The sequence below is a fragment of the Coregonus lavaretus genome, assembly GCF_964263955.1.
Source record: "Coregonus lavaretus genome assembly, chromosome: 13".
In the NCBI taxonomy this organism is placed as follows: domain Eukaryota; kingdom Metazoa; phylum Chordata; class Actinopteri; order Salmoniformes; family Salmonidae; genus Coregonus; species Coregonus lavaretus.
This window is the reverse complement of record NC_140000.1, coordinates 5,189,645-5,195,869: the sequence shown is the minus strand read 5'-3', so window position 1 is coordinate 5,195,869 and position 6,225 is coordinate 5,189,645.

Here is a 6,225-nt window from a genome sequence, read left to right as displayed (position 1 = left end):
AAAGGACAGTCAAAAAATAAATAATCAGAATCAAGGTTTTGAAGTGTCTGTCCTAAATCTAGGAGATATAAAAAAATCGTAGGAAATAAATATATACACATATTTAACCCCTTTTCTGGGTAGGCACAAATCTTCCTTCATACTGTACTTTTTTTAAAACCGGAACCGGTTACCTTCAGATGAGTCCCGTGACAGTTGTGGTGTTATAGAGCAAAACAGAGAACACCACCGTGTTCGTGAGAATCTCCCTTTTCCACAAGCGGGTCCCATTAGTTTGTAGACCAAACGGTTCGGACTCTACCAAACAGAAGTTGGCACATCGATGGTACCGACTTCAGACGAGTCTCATGCCACTTGTGGGGGCCGTAGAGAAAAACGGAGACCACCATCGTGTTCATGAGTCTCATCTTTCAATAGAGTGGTCATAATACTTTTGCGAGAAGACCGATGTTTGGGATGTCTCATGGTCTGACAAACACAACTCTGCCACTTTTCACCGCAGATGTGGAAGTGCTATATCAGCGGAAGTGGTGGATTGAGACGCATCCAATGCAAATAATATCTCTATCTTAAACTGACGGATTTTGATGTTTTATTTATTTATTTTGCTACTTAGATGGATGCACCGGTGCATCAATCGACTCTAGGGGGATATTATATGGCCAATTACCAAGAGATGATGATATTAACATGTTATAATTTCTTACTATCCTGTGCTTTGTGACATACAACTACAATGGTCAAATGTCACTATTTTGACATATTCTAATGCAGGGCTCCCAGACCAGTATCACGCGTTACAATTGCACATTTTCTATTTAGTTAGTTGTGTACTTACCCACAGCTTGAGATCTGTGTGAAAACATGTGAGAGCTTCTCATCTCTCTGTCAGGTCCTTCTAGTGTACTGCTTCCTCTTAGAACTCCTGCATTTCTATATGCTGAACATATCATTAGCTTGTTTTCTAATTGGTCAACGCTACTTTGAGAAGGGGTGTCAAGGAAATACATGTATTTAGAGGATGTTCTTTCCTCTTAATTGTTACAATATAACTATTTGAAATATTAATTTAAAAAGGTTACACTCTAAATAAAAGAACAATTACATAAATATACCAAAATCAGATGAATTTGAAATATATAGTTTAAATATTATTATTTGTTATGACGAGTTTCTCTGGTTTCGAGTACTTCAGGATGTAAGAGAATAGTTGAACACTTAGATGGAGAGTTGATTCATAGTTATTTAATATTTACAGTACAGATTCGTATGACAAGCGGTACGGGCATAGCCTATTGTCATCCGAATGACTTACATAGAAAACCTCTCAGTTTATATAATGCTTTCCGAGCTACTTCCATCCAACAGTTGCCAACCATTATTGAGTGTCACTCATCTCCTACAATAGGATCCCCCTACATGGTATCGTGTGGCACCCTAGCCAGGATATTCCATCACGTACTCCTTCTAAGATTAGCACAAGTGGCCCCCAAGCTATCTTGACACGCAGACCTTCTGGCACCCACCAGTGACATAAATAACACATGGTGTGTCCTTATAATCTCTCCCACATACAGCTCATGAGTTTAAAGACATTAACAAATACTGTATAAAAAGACGTTATATCATTATTTTTACCTGTATTTGACCAAATTAGATAAAATATATTTTTTTATTAAAATAAAAACGTTCAAAACAGACCTGGCCAAAATAGCAGCACATAAAGTTTCATAAAAAAGACACACTGACAACATAAAAACACAAAACACAACAATATAAAAACATAAATGTCGAGATCGTTACAGGAAGACTCGTGGAACCAAGGCGCAGCGTGATAAGCGTACATCTTTATTGATACACAACACACGAACAAAACAACAAAACGAAACGATACGTGAAGTCCTGAGGTTACACACACCAAACCTTTACGGATCAAGATCCCACAAACTAACTGGTGCCAACAGGCAGCCTAAGTATTGTCCCCAATCAGAGCCAACGAGCTACAGCTGCCTCTGATTAGGAACCACCCTGGCCAACATAGATCTAAACGATCTAGAACAAAAAACATAGAAAACTAAACATAGAAAAATCCACACCCTGGCTCAACATTTAAGAGTCCCCAGAGCCAGGGCGTGACAATCAATATACACATTGAGCAGACAAGATGCTTTGGAGGGGTGTAGTGCATCTACAGGTAGGGGTCATCCCCCCCCACTTCATTGTTCACCATAGTTTTTACCCTAGTTTTAAAGTAATTCAAAGAGACGAGGTCCTGTAATTTAAAGTCCTATTGTAGCTAATTCCAAGTGGAAGGGCCAGACAACTGGACACTGTTTTACCCAGCTCTGTACAGGCATTAGGCACAGAGAGCAAGATACAGTCATGTGATTATTGGTAGTTTGTTGTAACCAAGTATTGGTGCTAAACTGTGTGTTATTGGATGCTAGCATGCTAGTTAGCTATGGTGTCATAGTTAGGCATCGTGGGCTGTTGTGGGTAGTTACTGTAGGTTGGCATTGTTTTCGGCGGTGCCGGGTGTAGCACGAAGCTAGCTAGCTAGCCGTTTTTCGAACAGAGTCAACACAGTAGCCATTGTGTGCTGTACTGTGGCAGCTAAATACAATATATTTGTGCTAGCTAGCCAACGTTTAATTATTGCTGCGTTATGAAAGGAACGAGACACGGACACAAATTATCTGCTTAGTGTGTTAACACACTATTGGTGGTTTGTTGTGACCAAGTGTTGGTGCTAAACTGTGTGTTATTGGATGCTAGCATGCTAGTTAGCTATGGTGTCATAGTTAGCTAGCTGAATAAAGTGGGTTGAGTCTATTCCTTTAAACATTGAACCGCTGTGGTTCACAACAATTCTGATTTCTAAAGGTGGAAGTTGGGAGAGTTTTTGTTCGGGTGGTTCAGTGAAACAATTATAGTTTCTGAGGTGGAAGTTTTGGTGAGGGAGGCCCTGCTCTCTCCTCTCCCAGATGTTTAGTTCATTTCATTCCGATCTCCTCTGCATTATTGTAGCCATTTGCTACAGCCTGTCAACTATGCCTCTGCCTATCCCTGTTCTCTCCTCTCTGCACAGGCTACACAAACGCCTCACACCGCGTGGCTGCTGCCTCTCTAACCTGGTGGTCCCTGCACGCACCCCACACCTGGAGTTCCAGGTCTCAGGCAGCCTCTGGAACTGCCGTTCTGCTGCCAACAAAGCTGACTTCATCCCAGCCTATGCTAACCTCCAGTCCCTCGACTTCCTGGCGCTGACGGAAACATGGATCACCACTGAAAACACTGCTACTCCTACTGCTCTCTCCTCGTCTGACCATGTGTTCTCGCATACCCCGAGAGCATCTGGTCAGAGGGGTGGTGGCACAGGAATCCTCATCTCTCCCAAGTGGACATTCTCAATTTTTCCCCTAACCCACCTGTCTATCTCCTCATTTGAATTCCATGCTGTCACAGTCACTAGCCCATTTAAGCTTAATATCCTTGTCATCTATCGCCCTCCAGGTTCCCTTGGAGAGTTCATCAATGAGCTTGACGCCTTGATAAGTTCCTTTCCTGAGGATGGCTCACCCCTCACAGTTTTGGGGGATTTCAACCTCCCTATGTCCACATTTGACTAATTTCTCTCTGCCTCCTTCTTTCCACTCCTCTCCACTTTTGACCTCACCCTCTCACCGTCCCCCCCTACTCACAAGGCAGGCAATACGCTTGACCTCATCTTTACTAGATGCTGCTCTTCTACTAATCTCACTGCAACTCCCCTCCATGTCTCCGACCACTACTTTGTTTCCTTTTCTCTCTCGCTCTCCTCCAACACTACTCACTCTGCCCCTACACAGATGGTAATGCGCCGCCGCAACCTTCGCTCTCTCTCTCCCACTACTCTCTCCTCTTCCATCCTATCATCTCTTCCCTCTGCTCAATCCTTCTCCCTCCAATCTCCTGATTCTGCCTCCTCAACCCTCCTCTCCTCCCTTTCTGCATCCTTTGACTCTCTGTGTCCCCTATCCTCCCGGCCGGCTCGGTCCTCCCCTCCAGCTCCGTGGCTTGATGACTCATTGCGAGCTCACAGAACAGAGCTCCGGGCAGCGGAGCGGAAATGGAAGAAAACTAAACTCCCTGCCGACCTGGCATCTTTTCACTCCCTCCTCTCTACATTTTCTTCATCTGTTTCTGCTGCTAAGGCCACTTTCTACCACTCTAAATTCCAAGCATCTGCCTCTAAACCTAGGAAGCTCTTTGCCACATTTTCCTCCCTGCTGAATCCCCCCCCCCTACTCACACTGCCCTACCCTATGCTTTGACTTCTTTCTCCCCTCTCTCTCCAGATAAAATCCTGCGACTTGTGACTGCAGGCCGCCCAACAACCTGCCCGCTTGACCCCATCCCCTCCTCTCTTCTCCAGACCATCTCCGGTGACCTTCTCCCCTACCTCACCTCGCTGATCAACTCATCCTTGACCGCTGGCCATGTCCCTTCCGTCTTCAAGAGAGCGAGAGTTGCTCCCCTTCTCAAAAAACCAACACTCGATCCCACTGATGTCAACAACTACAGACCAGTATCCCTTCTTTCTTTTCTTTCCAAAACTATTGAGCGTGCCGTCTTTAGCCAACTCTCTTGCTATCTCTCTCAGAATGACCTTCTTGATCCAAACCAGTCAGGTTTCAGGACTGGTCATTCAACTGAGACTGCTCTTCTCTGTGTCACGGAGGCTCTCCGCACTGCTAAAGCTAACTCTCTCTCCTCTGCTCTTGTCCTTCTAGACCTGTCTGCTGCCTTTGATACTGTGAACCATCAGATCCTCCTCTCCACCCTCTCCGAGCTGGGCATCTCCGGCGCGGCTCACTCCTGGATTGCCTCCTACCTGACCGGTCGCTCCTACCAAGTGGCGTGGCGAGAAGCTGTCTCCGCACCACGTGCTCTCACCACTGTTGTCCCCCAGGGCTCAGTTCTAGGCCCTCTCCTTTTCTCCCTATACACCAAGTCACTTGGCTCTGTCATATCCTCACATGGCCTCTCCTATCATTGCTACGCTGACGATACACAACTAATCTTCTCCTTTCCCCCTTCTGATAACCAGGTGGCGAATCGCATCTCTGCATGTCTGGCAGACATATCAGTATGGATGACGGATCACCACCTCAAGCTGAACCCTGGCAAGACGGAGCTGCTCTTCCTCCCGGGGAAGGACTGCCCGTTCCATGATCTCGCCATCACGGTTGACAACTCCGTTGTGTCCTCCTCCCAGAGTGCGAAGAGCCTTGGCGTGACCCTGGACAACACCCTGTCATTCTCCGCTAACATCAAGGCGGTGACCCGCTCCTGCAGGTTCATGCTCTACAACATTCAAAGAGTACGACCCTGCCTTACACAGGAAGCGGCACAGGTCCTAATCCAGGCACTTGTCATCTCCCGTCTGGATTACTGCAACTCGCTGTTGGCTGGCCTCCCTGCCTGTGCCATTAAACCCCTACAACTCATCCAGAATGCCGCAGCCCGTCTGGTGTTCAACCTTCCCAAGTTCTCTCACGTCACCCCCCTCCTCCGCACACTCCACTGGCTTCCAGTTGAAGCTCGCATCCGTTACAAGACCATGGTGCTTGCCTATGGAGCAGTGAGGGGAACGGCACCTCTGTACCTTCGGGCTCTGATCAGTCCCTACACCCAAACGAGGGCATTGCGTTCATCCACCTCTGGCCTGCTGGCTCCCCTTCCTCTGCGGAAGCATAGTTCCCGCTCAGCCCAGTCAAAACTGTTTGCTGCTCTGGCACCCCAATGGTGGAACAAGCTCCCTCACGACGCCAGGACAGCGGAGTCACTCACCACCTTCCGGAGACATTTGAAACCCCACCTCTTTAAGGAATACCTGGGATAGGATAAAGTAATCCTTCTACCCCCCCCCCCCCAAAATTGTAAAGTTGTTATCCCACTGGCTATAGGGTGAATGCACCAATTTGTGAGTCGCTCTGGATAAGAGCGTCTGCTAAATGACGTAAATGTGCCCTTGAGCAAGGCACTTAACCCTAATTGCTCCTGTAAGTCGCTCTGGAGAAGAGCGTCTGCTAAATGACTAAAATGTAAATGTAAATGTAATGTGATTGTATGCAATAGTTTTCATTTGTCTGCTGGACAATGTAAGTACACAGGAAAAATGTTATTAGAATTTTTATTATTATATTTTAGAATCAGTCAGTCTTGCCATCTTTAGTTGTGACT